The sequence below is a fragment of the Dasypus novemcinctus genome, chromosome 10, assembly GCF_030445035.2.
Source record: "Dasypus novemcinctus isolate mDasNov1 chromosome 10, mDasNov1.1.hap2, whole genome shotgun sequence".
Taxonomy (NCBI): domain Eukaryota; kingdom Metazoa; phylum Chordata; class Mammalia; order Cingulata; family Dasypodidae; genus Dasypus; species Dasypus novemcinctus.
In genome coordinates, this window is record NC_080682.1 from 122,073,645 (window position 1) to 122,097,931 (window position 24,287).

The window sequence follows — 24,287 nt, forward strand, 5'->3', positions numbered from 1 at the left end:
CCTCTTCTTTTTCTATATACAATTGAAGTTACAAAGAGCTTAGACTAAAAAAGGGAAGAGCAATCCAGAGCAGACTTCCATCTCACCTTCTATCCCAGACAAGCCTTGCTAATCAAATCCGGGCTGAGAGAACTGCAGGTTCAGACTTTTGACCGAATAGGTTGTGGTATAATTGCCTGAGCTACTTGGCATCCAAGGAGATGCAAGCAAACCCACATTTGCCAGGTGACTGTGTAGAAACAGAGCTGCTGGTTTAAAGGTAAAATGCCACCTGGGAATTTTTATTTGCATTTATTCTAGGAGTAGTAACAACATCCCTAGCAGCATCTTTTGAGGAAAAGGAAATTTATATATTCTTTAACTTTCAACATACATACACTTGGACTGAATCTGGCTGTGATGTATTTACATATTTGCATAACGCTAAGATGGTCTATTGTGCAGACTGCTTTAGACTGATGTGAGCTCATCTTTGTGCCTCTTCTCAGAATAGGCTTAAAATTCCTAACAAAGCATTTTACTGAAAACTAATGGGAGTAATTACTGGAGTTATTGAGTGCTTACTACGTGCTGGGCACATTGCAGGTGCTTTATTTATGCAGTAACCTTCACATCCAATCTTAGCAACAATCTGTTCAGAGAACTATTACCCATATTTTAAAGGGAAGAAAGCTGAACGATGACAATGTTAGGTAACTTACCCAGAGCAGGGCAAAATCTTGGCCACTCGGTCATTCCAACCGCAACTGGCCTTCCTCCAGTTTCTGTTTTGCTTCAAGTGCATTACATTACATTACATTATCCCCATGATTAAAACAGATCAAAATAGTTTCAGGTCTAAATCATTATTTCTCAATTACGGCTGCATCTATAAATTACTTGGAGAATTAAAAAAAAAAAACCTGCTACCAAGGCCCCACTTCTGGCCATTAACTTAACTGTGGGTACTTTAAAAAAGATGCCCACTCCTTTCGAATGTGCTGCTGGCCTTGAGACTGACTCTTCTAAATGAGGAATGTCTTTAAAGACGCTGTCCTTTTTATCTCAGTTGTAGCCTTTCTAGAAGTATCATTTAATACTGCAATTCCAAGCGGTGGTGATTCTGATCTATCCATAGAGGGAGATTTATAAATCTAAGTAGTCGAGGTTCTGGGGACTTGTCAGCGTTTTAATTAGCTCCTCAGAACATCTGCCTTGCGGCAAGTTTTATAATCTCTGACCCATCCCTTCCACCCCGCCCCTGCCAATGCCAGAGAGAAAAAACAATCCTTGCAGAAAACCTTCACATCTGCCTAGTTAGAAGATGGCAAAGAAATCATTCTCCCATAATCTTTCTAAATACATCAACTCACACAGCACACCATGTGTATCCAAGGCTCTGGTGTTTGGACACTAAATTCCTCAGTCCCGAGAAATTTTAATTAGCGCATATTCACACCAAGGTATGAAGTCTCACATAGAACAGGCATTTTAAAATGCTTTCTCCAAGAGATTCAACACTCATTTATTGAGCATTCAAGTGCCAAACATCTTGCTAGCTTTCATTTCTGTTAGTTAACTAGCATAGGGGACACCTGGTCTCTTTGCTTAGCACTTCTTCCCTCATACCACCCCACTTTCCTTTGGGAACTGCTTCCTCCCACTGCAATCATCAGCTTCTATTGGGGTTCACCAGTTCTGAGAGCTATATCTCCAACATTGTTCTCAAAACTTAATTTCATTTAATTTTCATAATAAGTTGAAGTGGGAATTATTACCATCATTTTTCAGATTTTACAAGGATCAAACTTGGTTTCCAGGTCTTCTCCTTGGAGCTACTACTTTTTCTTTTTTCCTTCACCTTGCTGCCTTCTTAGGACCCACAGCCAGTAGCTCCTCAGTGCCCAAGAAGCCCTGTGCACAAAGCCCATGGTTCTGCGCCTTGCCAAGTTTCCTCCATGAAAGAAGTGGAGGATGCAATGGCAGAAAAACGAGGGCTTACCGATGCCCTATTGACTGAAAGTGACCAGACTTCGGTCCAACAGAAACCAGGAAGGACAGAGTGATCCACATTGTACTGATTCCATCATATGGCAGAGTCGCATTATCAGCCCGGAGATGTGGGTAGGGGGAAGAGAAGGAAAATTTGCAAATACAGTCAGGCCCCAAAATGGTGTCCCTCTAACACCTTCGTCATTCTAGCCTTACCCCAACTTCTGCTCTTTAGCTGTTCTGGATGTCAAAGTCCACATCAAGTCCTCTTTCTTCCCTCTTTTCTGTGGCCCCAAAGCCTTGTACCTTGTAGCTATCATCCTTTATCGACCAGGGCTCATCCTTCCCGTCATTCCAGTAGCCCCTGGTATTCCACTTCTGCCATGCAACATCCCCAAGCTTACAGGAAATAACTATTTAAGAGGTAGGGGCATCAGAAATCACTAATGCTACTGCTCTCTTTGGTACATCTGGAAATTAAGGCAAACAAAGAAGTGTCTTGCCTCGCTTCACACGGACTATGGAACATCACACAGGGAACCTGCTCGATCTTCTCGCCTCCTACTGCCCTGGACTTCTCTTAGCTTCTGCACTCCCCAGCCTTTGTGTGCACCTCCGTCGCTGTGTACCATCGTATCAGAACTGCCTGCTGTCTACCGCCTTTGAGACAGGGATTGCCTCTTGTACTCTCCGTGCTCCTAACTCCCAGCACAGCGCCTAATGCAGAAGAGCCCACAAAACAATAACATTACCAAAGTTAGCTGCTATATGTTGACAACTTACAATGTAGCAGGGAACATTCTAAGTACTTTACCTGTGTTAACTAAGTCAATCATCAGGAAAACCCAGATGAGGAAAACTGAGCTATAGAGAAGTTAAATAATTTGCTCAGCCTCCCAGAGCCAGGAAAGGGAGACTTGGGCCCCCTGGTTCTCCAGCCCAGGCTCTCAGGTGCTACTCACACGGCCCCTGAAAGTTCTAGAGTCACCGAGTGGCAGAGCCAGACTCAAACTGGGAGCCCTTCTGTTCACTGTTGTTCTCTTTCCTCTCTGTAAACGTTCGCTGAAGAAGAGAAGAGGCTCCTGGACAGTGTCTTCTTTCTAAATCTCAAAATTATCTCCAAGTTGTCCACAGCATGCTCTATCTGGCCCACAGAATTGTTTTTTTATTATATTTTAAATGTCTTTGAATGGCACATACGCACTCTCTTGTCTGCCCCCACCCTACTCATTTTTTTTTTATTGGTTAGCCTGTATTTCTTTTTTTTTAATTTTATTTTATTTACTTTGTAATAATATTATATTAAAAATATATATATATGAGGTCCCATTGAACCCTACCTCCCCCACCCCACCTCTCCCCCCCCCAACAACACTCGTTCCCATCATCATGACACAGCCATTGCATTTGGCAAGTACATCTCTGGGCACCTCTGCACCTCATGGTCAATGGTCCACATCATGGGCCATACTCGCCCCCATTCCATCCAGTGGGCCCTGTGAGGATTTACAATGTCCGGTGATTACCTCTGAGGCACCATCCAGGGCAGCTCCATGTCCCAAAGACGCCTCCACCTCTCATCTCTTCCTGCCTTTCCCCATACCCACACCCTACTCATTTCTGTTAAATTCCTGGTCCCTGGAGGAGTCTGCGTTCACCCTGCCTGCCTTTTCTCCTACTACCCAGCCCAGCAACCTTCATATTAGGTAGACACACTTCCCCAGACACTTTCCAGAGTCTACAGAAGATATTTACCAATCTAATATGCAACGTACAACTCCCCACTAATGGCCATTAAGAACCGAACGTTCATAGATTTTTGCCTCTGTTAACATTTTGTTCTCAATTTAGTGGTTTTTTAATTGCCCTCACTGTCTTACATTGAAATGGTGCTAGAGAATCCAATAATTGTTCTTGAAAAGAGAAAAAAGAATAAACATGAGCATAAAAATGATCACTTTCCAGGCTTAATAAACCCCATTAATGAACACATAACCGACTTCAGTTAAAAAAAACGCTTGCTCATTCTTCAGCTGGAAAGTAGAAATCCCCACCAGACACAAAAGGGTAATAGTAGTAACTGCTGACATCTATCCAACACCTGCTCGGCACTATGCCAAGGTCACGACATACAGAATATCATTTAACCCTTTCCACCCCCTAGGAGGTGAATATCCTAGTAAGCCTGGTCTCTAGATGAAGAGACCAAAACGCACGTAGAATAAGCTACTTAGCAGTGGTATTTGCTAGTCTTAGTCAATTCAGTTTAAAGTGATAGTTACTGAGCAGCAATTATAGCCAATTATCTGTTTTATCACCTGTTCCTATCATGAGTAAAATGCTCTTCTCCTGACACCTGTATGTGCCAAGTCTGAGAACTGAGAGTGGAACGTTTTTGTCCCAGGAAGTAAGACTAACGGAATGAGAAGAAGCTTGGAGCAAAGCTTTAAAACCTGGTGCTGCCACTACGGTGGGACAAGTTCCAAGCCTGACCTCCATTGCTTAACCTGTAAGAGGAGGCAGCGGGCGCTCCACTCCCAGGGCTCTTGTTGGGATGCGGCGAAGCAGGCAGAGGGCGCACGGGGGCTTTGCACAGGGGGTGCGCCCATGGAGACAAGTTCCTGGTAGTGTCTCCCTTTCTTTACCTTCTCCTTTAGGACCATTCTTCAGGGAGGGCCTCCCACAGCCTCTGGGCCCCCAGGCTGAGGAGGCAGCCCTGCGTTCTGGCACCTGTCCCTCATCAAGATGCAACGGCCTGAAACTCAGCATGTAAATGCAATGCCTTCCCCCCAGCGTGGGACATGACACCCGGGGATGAGCCTCCCTGGCAACGAGGGACCACTATCAACTACCAACTGATGATGCAACTGGAAAACGACCTTATACAGAAGGTTCAATGCAGATCAGCAGAATATCCATGTCTACATAAAATACCATGACTTTAAAATGCTGTTTGACCTAAAGTAAGGGGGAAATGGAAAGGAGAAATGAGTTTATATGGCTACGAGTTTCTAAAAAAGAGTCTGGAGGCTGGCAGAAGGTTTGCCCTCATGCACAACTGAGCAGAGTTAGAGAGACAGATAAAGCAGATACAACCCCCAGATATTGGTTCCTTTGAGGGCTAAAGAGACCCATGGGAGTTATGGTCATGGCCGATGGGGTTAACTACCAGGGCAGATGGCCCCTCTTTGGAAATGGTGTTTATGTGTGATGAATCTGGACTCAGATGGGATCTCCCTTCATAAGACTTTCATGCTAATGTGCTGGAGGTGCAGTTAATGTTGGGGTTTAAGATATATTTAGGGGATTTGAATCTCTGGACTGACAATGTGATAGCCAGATCCTGAGCCTCAACAGACTCCAGCACCTACAATCTGATTTATTGGACTTACCACACTCAGCTAAGATGGAGGTGAAGAAGGACAACCACCACACCATGGAGCCTAGAGTGATTACAACTGAAAATGGGAGGATTGCATCCAGCATCCAGGTGGAATCTGAGCCTCCTCTTGACATAAAGGTGCAATGGACACAACCAATCCAGTGTCCACATAGAAGAGGTGGCATTGGATTGGGAAAAGTGGACATAATGGACAAAGGGTATGGGGAAAGGCAGGAAGAGATGAGAGGTGGAGGCGTCTTCGGGACATGGAGCTGCCCTGGATGGTGCTTCAGAGGTAATCACCGGACATTGTAAATCCTCACAGGGCCTACATGATGGAATAGAGGAGAGTATGGGCCATGATGTGAACCAATGTATATGAGGTGCAGAGGTGCCCAAAGATGTACTTACCAAATCCAATGGATGTGTCATGATGATGGGAACGAGTGTTGTTGGGGGGGGGGGAGAGGGGGGGTGGGAGGGTGGGGTTGAATGGGACCTCACATATATATTTTTAATGTAATATTATTACAAAGTCAATAAAAAATAAAAAAATTAAAAAAAAAAAAAAAAAAAAAGATGCAACGGCCTGTTTGCCTGTATCCTCAGTGCCTGGGGGTTCCTGGACTCTTCATTACTGCACCCTGGTGTGAGCAGTCAGGAGATATGTGTGGAGGGAATGAATGAATGAATGAATGAAGAGTAAACAAATGAAGGGTCCCAGCAGAGTGACAAGTTCAGGCTTCAACCTGAGAGAGTTCTAGATTGTGGGCGATTTCTGCAGGGAGGAAAAAAGAAATCATGTTCACCACAGAATTTACTTCACAAGTCAAACTGCCCGTTCTTCTCTTGTTCTTGGACACGATTCATGTTGGTGAAGTGAAAGGGATCCTGACTGAACCAGTTAATAAAAATGGAGCTGAATTATTAAAGGCTTTGCGGTCAAGCAGACCTGGCGCAGAGTCCTAATTTTGCCTTTTAAAAAATTCTTTATGCCCTGCTGTTCCATGAACACTATTTCATTTAACAGTTTAATATTTACTATTAGTCTCTTGATGATATCTAATAGACCAATAGCCATATCTACATGGGCAAGATACTTAGTTTTCTTCAGCCTCACCTATAGCATAGAGATAAAAGTACCCACCTGTCAGAATAATGATTAGAAATAACATTCTAATGTTATTAGACAAAATCGGGTGACCATTGTATATTATTTTACGACTCCTTAATATATGTTTATTTTAATATAATCTTCTATTCTTAAAAACTTCTATTCTACTGAATGAGTGGCCAATTCCAGCTTAACAACGTCCTTTCTGGCCTCTAGTTTTATCTTTTCTTTATATATGTCCCCTTCACCAAGTCTACAACTAACTCTGTAGTGGAGACTTTGAAACTCTTGCTTTTCCAGGTAGAATAAATCAAAATATTTCTACCACTGTTGTTAGAATAATGTTAGCTTAGGTGAAATGATATCAGAACATGAATTACATGTAAAAATGGATGTGCTGATAAAGCAAAAGAATTCCACCTTTTAATCACCTTTTTGTGTTTGGAATGTTAATGAATCTAAAAACGTCCGGAGCTCTGGCCTCAGCCCCAGAACCCAAATCCCTGGTGCTTAACACCTAAATTCCACAGTCAGATAAAAAGTCATTTTCAGCCTGGGCAATCTCTCTAAGACAACTTTGGCACATACTAAATAATGCTCTCCTTTTTGATCTAGAATAAAAATATGCCTTTCTTTATTTCATAGACTTGCTGGTGAAATGGGGAAGGAACATCAGATGGAAATTCCTATCATGCAACTATTTGACAAACTGTGTAACTAAATTAAATAGTTTATTACTTGGCAAATAATCACTGAGCACTCTCCATGCACCAGGCCCTTTTCATCAAAGGCTTTACACACTGTGCTTAACATGTTTTGGAGTCAGTCCTTAAGTGATTGCCTTATTAGTCCAGAGTTCTTTCCATTTTCCCCGGAGGTGACGATGGCTGTGATGTGCTCTCTGCTCAAGATCAAGGGACATTGCACCCTACTTAAGGCTCAGTCCATACTCCTCCCATTTCTTCCCAGTGCACGCCATCCTCAGTATCCCTGCCAGATTGTCTCCTGATGACTCGATTTAAAGTGGAGTTACAGGCATACCTACCCCTAAATCCCTGCTCAGAATAGCCTTGTTAGCTTACATCAATGACTCAGAATAAGAACAGACCACTGGACGATGGTTCAACCGACATGGACATCAATTGAGCTGGTGGCTCTTCTTCCCCTTATTTGGCTGGGCTCCAACTGCCCTAGATCAGAGGCCATTCCATAGCTGTGTCCTGCACTTTTTTTCCACTCCAAACCTTCCCATGGTTTAGTCTTCCTCTCATCCTATCTGTACATCCCTTGCCCATCTCGAACAAACACAGCTCATTTGGAAGTAATTAGCTAATGATATATTTAACTGATAAGCAAGGATTTCATTTTATTCTGCTTTGAAACTTTGGATGAAATTTAGATACATTCCACAGTTTCAGAATTCTTCTGGTTCTTTTTCTTACTTGCCTATTTACTTATTTAACTTTAAGGAGGAAGATGCAGTAAAAAGACTTAGAACTATCTTGACTCTGTCACTTGCTAGATGTGTAACCTCAGGGAAGTCATCCTGAGCCTCATTTCTTTACCTATGATCCTTGATTAAAAGCTAATGCCAATTTCACAAGGTTTGAAGATGTATATAAAACTAGATAGGCTATGTGGAAAAACTCAACAACAGTGCTGGCACACAAGTCCTGAACATAAAATGTGTATGAAACAAAACACTTGCAAAACAAAACAAACATGCATAAATATTATTGTGGTTCAGTTGTATATGAGAAAGTTAGGAGGTAAAAACACACCTCTCTTCCAGAGAAAGCCTTCCCTATGGGTTCTGAAGTTTTATAGGATGGTGCAAGAGAAAAAAATGGCATCTTATGGTTTAAAAAGTTGGGGAAATGTTAAGTTAAAAAGAATTCATCAAGGTGTATTTATCATAGGGTTTCTGAGAGTTTTAGAAGCTCACAGAATGTGGCATGTGATTAACTACTTGTGAAGGGGAAAGCAGTTTAGCATCCTGGGTAGAAGAAGATGAGTGGAACCAAGGCAATAGGGAGGAACTGGGAGAATATGGGAATCAGGAAAGGGCGAATTTAGGTTGGAGTGAGAGGTTGGAGAGATGCAAGCCGCTCCTCCTTCCGCACCCTCCAATTTCATTATAATGTGGCCATTCATTTTGAATACTTCAGCAAGAAATGACCGTGCAGTGTTTCATAAATTTATTACAAAACGCTTATCTCATGCCATGGCTCTTGGGGCTCGTGTTCCTCTTTGCACAACTTGGGAACTACTGACCTGGAGTGGTGTGTAGCTATGGTGGATGGGGTGGGACGATCAACTAACTGAGTTTGTATTTTCCTTTTGGTCTTCACCCTTACCTGAGGACTGCTACTCCCATTTCTTACCTTCCTCCCTTTTTCTGAGCCCAGCCCCAAAGGCAGCACGTGTGATTTTTCATATGACTTTAAGAGAGCAGAGTGAAATCATGCAGCTTGAAAAGTCTGAACGACAGGCCTGACTGGTTACAGCCAGGTCCTGACATCATTATTAATTCTGGGAGCTTTCTTAGACCAATTCCCTCCTCACCCAGTGAGGGAGACTGCTCCGGGTGCCTCTCCCAGGTGCTTCCATAGCAATCCCCTATAGCGGCTCTGTAATTGCAATTACTTTTTTTTTTTTTTTTTTTGTGGTCTTGTGGGATTGAACCTGGGACCTTCCACGTGGAAAGAAGGTGCTCAACCACTGAGCCACATCCGCTCCTCTGCAATTACTTTTAAAAATTTATTTTCTCACTAAGTTGGTTCCTTCTTGAGGGGAAAAGTGGCATGTATGCCCTGGAGTGTTACCCGCACCTAACACAGGGCCTCTTGGCACGGAGGTGCCCAGCTACTAATTAATGAATGCGCTTTCCTGTGAAGGGGAAAGAAAAGGCATGAACACCAATTAATAATCACATGCGAAAAATTAATGTGACCTGCTCTATGTTGATATCCATTATATTGAAGCTTATTTACAATCGGGACAGCTTAGCACACGAATTAGTGAACCTGAGCCCTAGCCTTGATAGTGTTACAACTAATTTGGTCTGAATGCCATTAGTTTCATCAGCTGCAAAAGGAAAGAATCTATACACTACCTTGTTTCAGACAGGACTGAAGGTGACTCTCGAAATCACCCAGCCCTTGACTCATGTAGTTAAACTTACGGGAGGCCCGAGAATAATGCTCCCTTAATGGGAAAGATTTCTCAAACTGAGAGTTTTAGGCATAGGGCATTTGTTTAAGTTCTCATGTACCAGAGCAAGTGCACTTTATCAACCTGATTTTGGTTGTGAAAATCAGAAACTCGTTGAGTTTCCCTGGAGGGTAGCGCCCACAGGTGATTGTTGAGGGATTCAGGAACCTCAGGAAATAAAACGCCATGCTCAGACATCAGGTCAGCTCCATTTTCTGCCCGGCGGTGTATCCTCATGGCTTTGCCACCCAAGAGAATAGGGCTCCTACACCAAACCCAGGTTGCAAGTTCCTGAGTTGGACTCTGATGACTTGGATCACTCATGGGTTTTCACTCAACCATGGCTGGTAGCCATAGTCTGATGATAATTCTTTCATAATCTGTAACAACTATTCCACCACGGTGTGGGGTGTTGGTGAAGGGGTATTGTATGGGAATTCTACACATGTGCATGATTGTGTTTTAAGTTCACAATCTCTGTAATAAAAGTCTATTTTAAAAAGAGAGAGAGAAAAAGAAAACGACACCGCTGCAGCAAACGTTTTCATGTGAGGTATCAGTGAACGAAAAGAAACATCAAAATGTATTGTGCCCGCAATGCCTTAGATAAGATTGGTTTTCTAACAAATTTATAAGTTATTTTAGATGACTGTTTAAATTAAACCAAAAATAGTTGTCAGCCCGCTGCCCACAACGTGCCTGCCAGCCAGGCCACCGCAGCGGTGATTTTTCTTCACGGACTGGGGGATCCAGGGCCTGGATGGGCAGGGCCTCTGCAGGTGTCTGAAGTTCATGTAGCAAACACACCTGCCCACGAGTTTGCCTTCTTGGTTTGATGTTCCCAGGTTTTCTCCAGATTCACAGGAGGACAAACCTGGAGTCTAGCAGGCAGCACAAAATGCCAAAACTTTGATAGACGAGGAGGTGAAGAATGGAATTCCTTCTAACAGGGTTGTTTGCGGAGGCTTTTGGCAGGGACGGGCTGTACCTCATTACATCGCCCTCACCTTGCACGCAGGTGCTGGCTTCCACTGCAGGGTTCATCTGCACAGGATCCTATCAGTGGCACTAATAAAGGTATTTCTCTTCTCCAGTGCCATGGAGAATGCGACCCTTTAATTTCCCTAATGTTTGGTTCTCCTGCTGCTGAAAGGCTGAAAACACTGGTAAATTGAGCCAGTGTAACCTTCAGAACCTATGAGGGCACGTTGCACAGTTCACGTCACCAGGAAATTCATTGATAACGTCCTCCCAGGACCTTGTGAAGAAGTGACCAGCATCACTGCAGCAGAGGAGAAACCTTTAAACGTGCTCAGCCTCAAACTTCTTGTCTGCAGTGTCAGAATGTTTTACAAATACATACCAACGACGCAGACTAAATAACGTCCCCTCACGGGAAACGTACGCTCTTTTAAGTTTCTATGCACGTATTTGTATATGATCCCAGAGTATACTAGTATTAAAATAGGTGAAGCAGCTAACTTCTCTATCTCAAAGGTAGTCCAGAAAAATAATAAAATACTGAAATCAGAACATTTATTACATCATTGGAAAATTATCTGTATGCCTACTGAAAATGTATTCAGGTATAAACGAGCGGTTAGGATGTAAATGTGGCTCCACTCTTGTCTCTTGTCCTCCTCTGCTCTTTTCTTGGTGCTCTTTTTCTAGGTGGAGCATAGGTAATGAACAGCCACGGGCTTTTGGGGACCTTTAACAGCTTTTTGTTTTGCTTATAAAAAAACTAAACATTAAATTTCAGAAATGAAAATTTCTACCATCCCACCAAACACTATTAAGGGGCATACTTTCTGCTGCATACCTTTTCTCTTTTTCTTTCTCTCTTCTTAATGCTTTTAAAAACAAATGAGTTTTTAAAAAATATATAAAGTTTCTTAAAGTGTGTAAATAAAAGATATAAATGATTTAAGTGTGCTGTGACTTAGACTATGGATTTATTCCAAATTGCCTAGTCACCATGTGATGGTTGTATTTTAATATATGATTCATATACATAATAATATGAAATTAGAATGAGATGGTATTATATTATTTCTAGTAATAGGAGTAATGCTTTTAGTGAAAGGGTAAGATTATTTATTGCTCTCGTCAATTAATGGTCCTTTTATTTGGGGGACCATTCTTTTTTTTTTTTTATATCATTTCCATTTAATATTCTTTTCTCCTCTCTAGAAAAAATATGTTCTTCCTTTCTTATCCTTCATAGGAGACCAAATGTTGTTTCCTTGCATAGACATCTGGTGTTAATAAATGCTGTAATTTGACATTCTGAATCACAGACATTTGGTATTTATAATGTATTTATATGTATAATGAAACCAGACATGACTTAAAACTTATGTACTACTTACTTCTTCAACTGTACCTTAGTCCAAATTAAGACTTACTCAGTTATTAGAATCTTTAGGCCAGTAAAAGAAATAATTCTGTGATTTTAATACTCTTTAATCAACTGGAAGAATAATTAATCATACCCTAGTATGTTCTGAAATATTTGACTTGACCTTCAAAACTGTAATTTCTAAGATGATTTGGTCTAAGATGATGATCCTTGTAGCATAGTTTGTTTACTTACTTTGTATATGTCTGAAACCAACTAGTGCAGAAAATTAGATCCATCAGAAAAGTTTGCTTTATTTTTATTTGCCAATGAATTTTGACTTTATTCAATTTTTTTTTTTTTAAGTAGGTGCTGGGAATTGAAACCAGGACCTTGCACATGCGAAGTGGGTGCTCAACCACTGAGCTACCTACTCCCCTTCAGATGATTTTTTAATTAGTTTTTGTGCAAACATAACAATAGCAATCTTTTTATTTTATATAGTCAAAATTTTCAGATTACTGGTAAAAAATTATTTGAAAAGAACTGTTTGGGTAATGAATGTTAGTCCAAACTTGATATGAATGGTATAATTACCACATGGTTTAATATTTAATGGAAATGTATGCTTGGTATTTTTGAACTGTTAATTGTTTCACTGTATTTCCAACTGATTGAAACAATGGTGGGATTGCACCTTTATAAATGGATGCTAATTGATAATGGAAATAATTTGGCAGTGTACAATATAGAATGTTAATAATTAAGCCATATGTTTATGTCTGGATTTTAAAATTTTAAACAATTATTTACAAATTGCATTGTACTTTTTCTCTGAGGAATATAAATGGTTATATTCAGTTATACAAATCAGCAACATCATATTTACAGTAAGATTTTTTCTTCCATTGAAAAGTTTTGCTGTAGAGTGGGAAAAAGTAAATCTTTTTCACAGTTTCTATCAAGGTGAAATAAAATTTAATTTTGACTTTCAAAAAAAAAAGAAAATATCTGAAAATATATATACAGAAGGAAATGTGAAGGGCCTCAAAATGGTACACTACCAAAAAATCAAATAAATATTCAAATATTCATTAGCATAAGAATTAAGGGGAGACCAAAAAAAAGAATAAGAATTATAAAGACCAAATAGCAAAGTTGCAAAAGAAAGTCTTGCATTATCAACAGTTACTTTGAATGTAAATGGATTAAATTCTCTAGTCAAAAGGCAGAGACTGGAAAAATGGACTAAAAAACATGACAGAACTATATTCTGACTTCAAAAGACTCAGCTTAAATTTAAAGACACAAGTTGGCTGAAAATGAAGAGATAGAAAAAATATATACTATGCAAATAATAAAACAAAAAAGAGTTGGAGTCATGATACTAATATCAGGTAAAATAGACCTTAAGTCAAAAACTTTTGTGAGGTTAAAGAAGGTCACTGTATACAAGCCAATACAGTATTATAAATACTATGATAAGTATTAGTAATAATAAATAATTTTATAAATATATATATGCACCTAATGGCAAAACCCCTAAATATATTAAGAAAATGACAGATTTGAATGGAGAAATAGAAGGATCTACATTAAAGTAGGAGGCTCGATATACCACTTTCAATAATGGATAGAACTAACAGACAGAAGATCATTAGGGAATTATAAGACTTGACTGATAATATAATCCAACTAGACTTAACAGACATATATAGAATACTTTCACCCAACTGAAGTAGTATACACATTCTAGTTTACATGGTCATTCTGCAGGATAGAACATATGTTAGGTCACAAAACAAGTCTCAATAAATTAAGAAATATTGAAATCATACAATGTATCTTTCCTTCCACAATGGAATGAATTTAGAAATTAATAACAAAGATAGAAATGAAAAATGCACAAATATGTGGAAATTAAACAGCAAACTCTTAATCACCCAATGGCCAAAGAAGAAACCACAAGGAAAATTAGGAAATATCTTGAAGTAAATGAAAATGAAAACACATAATACCAAAACTTTGGGATGAAACAAAGGGAGGGGTGAGAGAGAAATTTATACCCCTAAGTGCTTACATTAAAAAAGAAGAACAATCTCAAATCAGAGATCTAACGTCACAAGTGAAGGATCTAGTGAAAGAAGAGCAAAATAAACCAATAAAGAGCAGAAGGAAGGAAGGAATATTTGAACAGAGATAAATGAAACTAGAGATTAAAAAAACCAGAGAATACCAACAAAAACAAAAGTCAGTTCTTTGAACAGACCAATAAAAGTAACAAACATTTAGCTAGACTGACAAAGAAAAAAGAGCGTGGACACAAATAACTAAAATAAAAAATTAAAGTGGGGCCATTAGTACCAACCCAATGGGAAGATACAAGGTCAACAAGCAAAAATTGATTGTATCTATGCATTAGCAGTGAACAATCTGAAGAGGAATTTAGAAAACAATTCTGTTCACAGTAACACTTAAAGGTAAAATATCCCCAACTCACACTATGTACAGAATATAACTAAAAAGTGAATTACAGACCTAAATATAAATACTAAACTATAGAACCTTTAGAAGAAATCATAGGGAGAAATTTTCATGACCTTTGATTTGGTTATGACTTCTTTCATATGACATCAAAAGCATGAGCAACAAATGAAAAAAATAGATAAAAGTAGATAAAATTGATGTCATGTAAATTTTTTTTTTAAAAGATTTATTTTATTTATTTATTTAAACACTCCCCCCCGGTTGTCTGTTCTCGGTGTCTATTTGCTGCGTCTTGTTTCTTTGTCCGCTTCTGTTGTCGTCAGCGGCACGGGAAGTGTAGGCGGCGCCATTCCTGGGCAGGCTGCACTTTCTTTCGCGCTGGGCGGCTCTCCTTACGGGCACACTCCTTGCGCGTGGGGCTCCCCTATGCGGGGGACACCCCTGCGTGGTGCAGCACTCCTTGCGCGCATCAGCACTGCGCATGGGCCAGCTCCACACGGGTCAAGGAGGCCCAGGATTTGAACCGCGGACCTCCCATGTGGTAGACGGATGCCCTAACCACTGGGCCAAGTCCGTTTCCCATGTCATGTAAATTAAAATCTTTACTGCAATAAGAAAAAAGTGAAAAGATACCTAGCAAATAGGAGAATGCTGCAAATCTATTAAGAGTTTAATACCCAGGATATATAAAGAACCACAACTGAAGAACAACAACAACAAAAAACGACCAAATTAATAATGGGCAAAAGGGTGCTTCCTTGACTGAGATGGATGAATGAGACACATCAGGGCTTCATTTCCACACAAAAGCTTTGAACAACCAGCAAGGACCAGCAGAAGCAGCTTTCTCAAAGCTCCAGAAAAGAATTAAAGGGCTGCAGACATGGGGTGAGCAATGAATCAAGGAAAAGACTACTTAAAAGCAATAGGACATACAGGAAAACAGATCTTACAGTGAAGAAAGGCAAAAATGTAAAAAAAAATTAATACTTTTTCATTATTTTTTATTATCCCAAATATTTTTAATTTTTAATTTTTTGTATTTTATTTCTTATATTTAAATCTATCATTATCTCATTTTCCTATTAATTGTATTTGCTATTTTATTGGCTTCATTTTTGAAGAAGCTTTGGATCACAGAAGGGTTACAACTGTGGCAGAGGAGGACCATGGAGGAGGTTCACCTGGGCATATATATATAAGACATATAAATGTCTTTAGATGTTCATGAGGCGTTGTCACAGTGTGAGAAGATTCACACAATAACGAAAATAATATTGAATTCTCATCCTGGGGAGCTCTGCCACATTCTCTAATGGAACAGCAACAATCTCCCAAGTACAGAGGCAATGGCTAGTGAAGGAAGATAGTCCATTGACGGCCCCTTGATACTGATGACTGTGCTTACAAACCTTTACTCTTGAAATTGAAACTTAGTCTAGTACTATAGGGTGCCTAAGTGTTACCTCCCAAGAGCATCCTTTTTGCTCCAATGTGACCTCTCTCTAAGACAAACTCAGCATATAAATGCAATAACTTTCCCCCAGCATGGGATATCATTCCTGGGGATAAGCCTCCCTGGCACTGAGGGGTTACTACCAAGCACCAACTAGCAATGCAACAGGAAAAAGACCTTCCAAAAAGGGGGAAAGGTAAAAACAGATGAACTTATATGGCTAAGAGACTTCAAAGAGTCAGGAGGTCATTCCAGAGGTTACACTTATGCTTGTCTCAGCAGGATCTCACTCACTGCCAAATTAGAAACTACCCCAAATTAGGCACTATGGTCAGGCAGACAGCTCATGAGTTTGGTGCCTCCTTTGGGGCTTGTGCCCCCAGTGCGATAGAACTGGACTCAGTTGTGGTTTCCCTACACATGGTTCTTCTGTCCCTTCTATTTGAACCTATAGTTGGTGCTGCAGTTGAGAGGCATATATCTAAGAGACCTGAATCTTTGGGCTGTCCATGTGCCAGCTGGGCCCTGAGCTTCAACGGAGTTGCAACACCTACTTTCCAGTTCATTGGACTCACCCAGGACAACTAGCAAGGAGGTGATGATGGACAACCATTGCACCAAGGAATGAAAAGAGCCTACAGCAGCAAGCAAGAGAGTCCCATCCATCAGGTGTATGGACTGAAGTCCCTTCTCAATCAGAGGTGGAGTGGGCATCAACATCCCAGAATCCTCAGGATTGGGGAATGAACTATGGACTAGAGTGGACTTTCTAGTATTCTACTATAGAGTTACTGTGATTCTAGCAATGGAAAAATTTCCATCATTAATGTGGAGGCAGTGGCCCTTGAAGGTTCTGAGATCAGGGGGAGGTAAACAGGTGCAATATGGAGGCATTTTCAGGACTTGGGATTTGTTCTGAATGACATTACAAAGACAGATACAGGTCATCTTGCCATATACATATATGGCATATAAAGACAGATACATATATCTTGCCATAACCTACGTAATTTTGGGAGAGCGTAAACTACAATGTAAACTATAATCCATGCTTAGGGGTAATGCTCCAAAATGTGTTTACCAATTGCAATAAGTGTACCACACTAATAAAGGATGTTGTTAATGTAGGTAAACATGGACAGTGTGGGGAGCGGGACATATGGGAATCCCTTATATTTTTTATGTAACATTTACATAATCTAAATATCTTTTTAAACAAATAAAAAATTAAAAAAATAAAATAAAAGCAGTAGGATCTTGTGGGGTCCTGGCTGGTCCCTCCCTCACCATCACCAGCTCAACAGAGAGCTGGTCCATGCTCCCTGTGTGGATTCCTGATCCTAGTTCTGGACAGGTCAGAGCAACACTTATGCACATACTCAAAGCATATATGTCCGTCCCAATCTGTCTAATGGTTGCATGAAGGACTCCCAGAACTTGCCCAGAATGTAGAAGGCAGTTCACAGAGCTCTCTTATAGAATGCTGTGGGAGAGCAGGAGAGTAGTCAAGTGTCTGCAAGGGGAAAGAGATTGCTAACTTTAGGACACAGAGTACAGTGCCTGGGTCAGTAAAATTGTATTCTAGAGGAGAGAGGATGTTCACATCTGTGTAAACAGGGAAATCCCTAGGGCCACATGCTCAAGCATAAGGAAAAACACATGTGCAAAAAGGATCCAGGTGGCCCCTATTCTTTATCCTAGAGCTAGTCTCTAAAATCATCATATAGAAATGTTCTAGAGGAGAATGCAAAGACAGGAAGGTGTTTTCTCTTTTATTTTGTTCCTCCTCTTCGTCCTTCTCCTCTTCCTTTGTCTTCATCTTCTTTTTGTTAGCTCTTGCCATTAAAAGAAAGTGCTGCCATACCACTTGTTGGATACAAGCATAAGGAACAGATGCCTCAGAGTCAAAATTCCAGTGATAACAACTTAATATATCAATATGTCCAGCTTTCATCAAAACTACAAAACATAGAAACAGGAAGTGATGGCCCAGATGGAGACAATTACAGCCTTAAATACCATCAGTGCAGAGGACCAGACCTGGGACATAACAGAGAAAATCTTTTTAAAAATAGTCCTAAATATAATCAAAGAGCTAAAGGAAAACATGGACGAAGAACTAAAAGAAATCAAGAAAACAATAGATGAGCACAAAGAGAATATCAACAGAAATATGGAAATATGAAAAGGAACTGATGAGAGCTGAATACCATGATAACAGAAATTAAAAATTCCCTTGAGGATTTCAAGAGCAGATAGGAGCTGGCAGAAGAAAGAATGAGTTGAAATCATCAGTCTAAGTAGAAGAAAGAAGGAAGAATGAAGAAAAGTGAACAGACTGTGGGACTCCACCAAGTGAACCAATATACATATTGTGGGAGTCCTGGAAGGATAAGAAAGAGAGAAATGGACAGAGAGAATACGCAAAGAAATAATGACTGAAAACTTCCCAAATTTAATGAAAGATATGAATATACACATCCAAGACAATCAATGAACTCCAAACAGAATAAACACAAATAAATCCATGCTGTGACCTACTATAATGAGACTTTCAAAAGCCAAAGATGAAGAGAGACTTCTGAAAGCATCAAATGAGAAGCAATATGTCACATTCAAGGGAGCCTTAATAAGATTACTTGCCAATTTCCCATCAGAAACCATGAAGGCAAGACAGCAATAGGATGACATATTTAAATTGCTGCAAGCATAATATTGCCAAACGAGAATTTTATAGCCAATAAAACTGACATTCGAAAATGAGGGAGAGAGGGACTTCCAGGAAGATGGAGTCAGAGGAGCTAGGCAGGCTCAACTCTCACAAAAACAATGGAGGAGGGAAGCAGCTGTGGCTCAATCAGTTGGGCTCCCATCCACCATATGGGAGGACCTGGGTTCGCATCCCAGGGCCTCCTTGTGAAGGCAAGCTGGCCCACGTGCCAAAGAGAGCTGACGGTCCATGCACCATGGAAAGCTGATGGCCCGTGCCCCACGAAGAGCTGATGGCCCCTGTGTTGCGGAGAGCTGGCGCAGCAAGATGACCTAATAAAGGGAGACAAAGCATGCAGCTAATGGACACAGAGAAGAGACAGCAAAGGAAGGAACAAGCTGCAAGGGGGTGGGGGGAGTGGGAATAAATAAATAAATAAATCTTTAAAACAAAAAACAAAACAAAACAAAACAAAAACAATGGAGAAAAGGCAAAAACCTATCAAGGAAACTGCTTTGGGGATCTGCAGACCAGTAGAGTGCTGCATATCATCCAAGAGGGTGAGGGATGGAGAGACAAGGAGGCCAAATGAAAACCATGAGTTACCATGAGTTACTGGCCCCTGTGCTGGGAATGGCATATATCCCCTACCTACAAGGAGAAGAGCCTCAGTAAAATCCCTGCCCTGTGGCAGCCAACTGAAAGGAGGAAAACAGTCCTCCTCCCTGGAAGGAATAGGGGTCTGGAGGAAGGTGGGGAGTGGGCTCTCTTCAGTGAGTTTGGACAGCTGAGGCCACTTTGTATCTCAGCAAGGGGAGGCTGAAAGTGACCCATCCATGGGGCAGTTGAAGGACAAATAGGTGAGGGATAGGCACCCAGCAAACTCAGAGAGAGACAAGTGTAAGTGGAAGGGGAGATAGGGCAAAAGGAACAAGAGTGGAAACATATAACATAAAATAAAATAAAGTAAAAGCTAACATGTGGAGTGGGTGTAGCACAGTGGGTAAATGCCTGGCTCACATATACTAGGTCCCTGGTTCAATCCTTGGTACTACTAAAGATAAGGGATCCAGAGAGTGATCCAGTGGGTAATTAGGAATCCAGCTGGCACCTTGTAACAGGGAACTTATAGACTGAGGGTTTATTTTTGTTTTTTTTTTTGTTATTTTATATATCCTCAATTTTTAAAATTTATTTATTTTTTATTCTTTTATACTCTAAAACTGGGTACCTTATGTGTGGAGGGCAGGCTGCATGATTGATGGATGTAGGATGACTGAATACCTGAAAGTAACTTGTTTCTCTCCCTGTTCCTAGGATACAAAGAGAAGAATTGTACGTAATTCAGAAGGTAATGCAATGCAACCCTCTCTGTGCTAAATTCTGCTTTCAGTGGTCAAGAATATCCTGTTGAAGCAATGAAGTATGAAAACCAGCTTCAACCGGTTGGACAGACCTGCGCAGAAGCAGTCCCTTGCTGTTTTCACTTCAACTTGCTTAATTAACGTAGTAAAATTCCCACCCAGGGGTGGAGTTATCTGCCCCTTTCTTGATCATGCAATGTATGTGCAAGCGTAATTTCCTGAACATACTGATCATACAATCATATAACCAGCTATGTGTGTTCATCCATATGCATAAAAACTAATGCATAATCAAAGCAAATGCTAAGTAGTAACTTGGTATTTAAATAAGAGTGAAACTGCAGCATGGGGAGTTGGGTCTGAGTCACTTTAGACTGACCTTAGCTCCTTACCTCTGCAAACGTAATAAATATGAATTTGCCTAACTCTTGTGTTGAAGTTTTCTTCATGCCCTCTCTGGCTATGCATAAAGGCCTTGCCTTGAGGCCTAACATGATGATTGACTGATGAGCACTGGCACCCTGAGATGGTTCCTAGAGGCCTAAGAGGGAAGCCTGTTTTTCCTGGGCTGTTTTTGTTTTTTGTATTTTCTCTTTGTTTCTTTTTTTTCTTTTCCTTCTTTTTCATCCTTATTTATTCCTTTCTTCCATTTTCCCCTCTTCCACTGCTTTTCCTTCATTCTACCTTCTCTTGTTCTTCATCCTTTTTTCTCTTCTCCTGTCTTTCTGGTATTTTATTTCAAACTATCTTTTTTTTTTCTAGTTTCATTTTTCTTCCTGTTTAATATTTTTATTCTTATACCTTTGTATTTTTATGATTTTTTTCACTCTTATTACCTATTTTTTACTGGATCTTTTATGGTTTCTCTTCTATCTTCTTTTTTTATTATTACTATTATTCTTTTTCTCTTCTACCATCTTTCATTTTCTAAGGTCTTAAAGATTTTTCAGGGAAACTAGGATACAGAATAATTGGAATCAAGTGTCAAAGAGGAAGCCTAACAGAAAAAAATTAAAGATAAATAAAACCTTGAAGTAGAAAGATAAGCTAAACATCTGAATAAGCCCATCAGGATAAACAAATGCCTAGATACCATAAAAAAAATTATAACTCATACTGAAAAACAGAAAGACATGGTCCAGTGTAATGAACAAACTAAAAAATGGGAGGACATGGAGAACATGGGAAAATTAATCAAAGATGTCCAAACAAATATCATGAATCCACTTAATGAAGTGAAGGAAGAGATAAAAGATCTTAAGAAGGCAGTAGGGGAATATACTTAGGCAATCATAAACACACATTAAAAATAACCTCCGATGGTGATGAATGGCACAATGAAACCTGGTCAAAAGTATGATGGAAAGACATAGCAGTAGATTTGAATGGGCAGAGGAAAGAATTAGTGACATTAAAGATAATGCATCTGAAATCACGCAGATAGTAGAGCATATAGATCAAAAGATAGAAAAAATTGAGCAGGGAATTAGGGAATTGAATGACAACATGAAACACAGAAACATTGTAAGCATCCCAGAAGGAAAAGAGAAGGGAAAGGGGGCAGAAGGAATGTTGGAGTAAATAATGGCAGAAAATTTCCCAACTCTTTTCAGGGATATGGATGTACATTTCCAGGAAGTGCAACACACTCCAATCAGTATAAATCCTAACAGGCCTACCTGAGATATATACTTATGAAATTATCAAATGCTCAAGACAGAGAGAGAATGCCAAAAAGAAGAAAGAGACAAGAGACCCATTACAATAAGATTAAGAGCTGATTTTGCAGCTTTAATCAAGGAGGTGAGAAGGCAGTGGTATGGCATACTTAAGATGTTAAAATAAAATAACTACCAGCTAAGAATTCTGTATCCAGTGAAGTTAGTGTTCAAAAATGAGGGAGAGTTCAAAATATCCACAGATAAATAGAAATTAAGGGTTTCTTAACAAGAAACCTGCCCTTTAAGAAATACTAAAAGGATTTCTTCAGGTTGAAAGGAAAAAAACAGGAGAGAGAGTGTTTGAGGAAAGTGTAAAAAGGAAAATTATTAGTAAGAATAACTAAAAGGATAAAAAGAGAAATAAAAACAAAATAAGATATATATAAACCTAAGGAAACAATGGCTAATGTAAGTACTGCCTTGACAGTAATAACATTGAATGTTAATGGTTTAAACTCTCCAATCAAAAGACAAAGATTGGCAAAATGTATAAGTATATTGTTTACATGCAAACAATAAACAAAAAAGAGTGGGAATAACTATACTCATATCAGACAAAATAAGTTTCAATGCAAAAATATTATAAGAGACAAAGAAGAACACTATATATTAATAAAGGGGTAATCTATCAAGGAGTAAACAATCATAAATATCTATGCACTTTAATGAGGGTGCCCCAAAATATAGGAGGTAAACAATGTTAAAACTAAGTGAAGAAATATATACCTCTATAATTATAGTGGGTGACTTTAACATACTATGATCAGCATTAGACAGAACATGTCACCAGATGGTCAATAAAGAAACAGAGACCTTGAAAAATATGTTAAAGGATCTAGACCTAAAAGACATTCAGAACATTACACCCCAATACAGCAGGATATATGTTCTTCTCAAGCCCACATGGATCATTCTCCAGGTTAGACCACATGCTAGGTGACAGAACGAGGATCAACAAATTCAGAAAGATTGAAATTATTCAAAATAATTTCTCTGATCACAGTGGAATGAAGCTTGAAATTAATAAGGGGCAGGGAAACAAAATAGATACAAACATATGGAACATAAACAACACACTCTTAGATAATCAGTGGGTCAAGGAGAAAATTGAAAAAGAAATCCGTAACTACCTTGAAATGAATGAAAATGAGGACACAATATATTAATACCTATGGGATACAGCAAAAGCAGTGCTGAGAGGGAAATTTATAGCTAGAAATGCTTATATTATAAAGTAAAAGAAGAAAAAGCTGAAACAGAAGACCTAACTGCACTCTTAGAGGAACTAGGAAAAGAAACAACAAACTAATCCCAAAGCAAGCAGAAAGAAAAAAATAAAAAAGATTAAATCAGAACCAAATAAAATTGAGAATTAAAAAAAAATACACTAGAGAAAAATTAACAAAATCAAAACTGGTTCTTTGAGGAGATTAATAAAAGTGACAAATGCTTAGCTAGATTAACAAAGGGAAAAAGAGAGAAGATGAGAATACATAGAAAAAAAAAATGAGAGAGGAGATCTCACCATTGCTTCCACAGGAATAAATAGTATCATAAGAGGATACTGTGAGAAACTGTATGTCAACAAGATGGTTAACAGATGAAATGGACAAATTAGTAGAAACGCACAAGAGCCTACATTGACAAAAGAAGAAACTGATGAACTCAACAGATCTATCACAAATAATGAGGTTGAATTACTCATCAAAAACCTCCCAACTAAGAAAAGTCCAGGACCAGATGGCTTCACAGTTGAATTCTACCATTCCAGAAAGAACTAACACCAATCCTACTTAAACTCTTCCAATAAAGAGAAGTGGAGGGAACAATGCCTAACTCATTCTATGATGCCAACGTCACACTAACATCAAAGCCATACAAAGACACCACAAGAAAAGAAAATTACAGATCCATCTCTCTAACGAATCAGGATGCTGAAATCCCCAACAAAATACTTTCTAATCATATTCAACAACACATGAAACAAATTAAACACCAAGATCAAGCGGGTTTTATCCATGATATGCAAGGATCTTCCAACATAAGGAATTCTGTCAATGTAATATACCACAATAACAGAAGAAAAGAAAAAAAAATCACATAATCATCTCTACTGATGCAGGAAAAGCATTTGACAAAATACAGCATCCTTTCTTGATAAAAACACTTCAAAAGGTGGGAATAGAAGGAAACTTCCTCAAAGTGATAAAGGGTATATATGAAAAACCCACAGCTAACATCACATTCAATAGTGAAATGCTAAAGGCTTTCCTCTCCAAGACCTGGAACGAGAGAAGGATGCCCACTGTCACTGCTCTTACTTAACACTGTGTTGGAATTACTTGCTCAAGCCCTTAGGCAAGAAGATAAAATAAAAGGTATCCAAATTGGAAAAGAAGAATTAAATATTTCACTATTCATAGATGACATGATCCGATACTAGAAAGCCTAAAAAATCTACAACAAAGCTTCTAGGGCTGATAAACAAGTTCAGTAAACTGGCAGGATATAAGATCAACATGCAAATA

At 39.4% G+C, this 24,287-nt stretch overlaps 1 protein-coding gene and 1 pseudogene across 1 annotated transcript in view; one reads left to right on the plus strand and one right to left on the minus strand.

Moving 5' to 3' along the window:
• RAB38 (RAB38, member RAS oncogene family) overlaps positions 1–24,287 on the minus strand; it is an 86,273-nt gene that overhangs the window by 11,202 nt on the left and 50,784 nt on the right. The gene's annotated exons all lie outside the window — the stretch shown is intronic.
• Positions 4,393–10,921, plus strand: LOC139439769 (acyl-protein thioesterase 1-like; annotated as a pseudogene).